The following is a 985-nucleotide window of genomic DNA, read 5'->3' as shown; positions in this document are numbered from 1 at the left end:
CGATACCATCAATATGCTGCCCTGACTGTCTCTTATACGACTCCCTTGGCCAAGCTGAATTACGAGGGCTATTCGGAAAGTAAGGAACGATAGGTCGCGAAATGGAAACCACAGTGAAAATCAAAACTGTTTTATTTGCAACAGTTAGCTACAGCTTCCAGCTACTTATCTCCTTAGTTGCCGATCCGACTTAGACGTTTGTCGTAGTGTTGTACCAACTTTCGAACCCCCTCGTTACAGAAGGCAGCCGCCAGTGCTTTCCACCAATTCTCTAAGCTGTGCCAAAATGCTGTATTCGTAGCCAGCGGTTCATGTGAGCAGAGATGAAACTCAGATGGAGACAAATACGGGCTGTATTGTGGGTAATCAAACATTTCCAATTGAAAACGATGCAGGAGCATTTTCATTGCCCCTGCAGAATGCAGCTGAGAATTGTTTTGAAGAAGAAAACGCACGACAGTTTGTAAGTAGGCTGTTTAGGTTTTTATATTGGTAACGCCACGTAGCGCTCTGCATGAAAATCACTGGCTGTGCTGTGTGCAGTCTGTGGCTGGTTTGCGTTGTTGTCTGCCGTTGTAGTGTTGGGCAGCTGGATGTTAACAGCGCGTAGCGTTGCGCAGTTGGAGGTGAACCGCCAGCAGTGGTGGATGTGGGGAGAGAAATGGCGGAGTTTTGAAATTTGTAAAAATGGATGTCATGAACTGCTATATATATTATGACTATTAAGGTAAATACATTTTTTGTTCTCTATTAAAATCTTTCATTTGCTAACTATACCTATCAGTAGTTAGTGCCTTCCGTAGTTTGAATCTTTTATTTAGCTGGCAGTAGTGGCGCTCGCTGTTTTGCAGTAGTTCGAGTAACGAAGATTTTTGTGAGGTAAGTGATTTGCGAAACGTATAGGTTAATGTTAGTCAGGGCCATTCTTTTGTAGGGATTACTGAAAGTCAGATTGCGTTGCGCCAAAAATATTGTGCGTCACTTT

This window comes from Schistocerca cancellata, chromosome 2 (genome assembly GCF_023864275.1).
Source record: "Schistocerca cancellata isolate TAMUIC-IGC-003103 chromosome 2, iqSchCanc2.1, whole genome shotgun sequence".
NCBI classification, from domain to species: Eukaryota; Metazoa; Arthropoda; class Insecta; order Orthoptera; family Acrididae; genus Schistocerca; species Schistocerca cancellata.
This window is presented reverse-complemented; position numbering follows the sequence as displayed.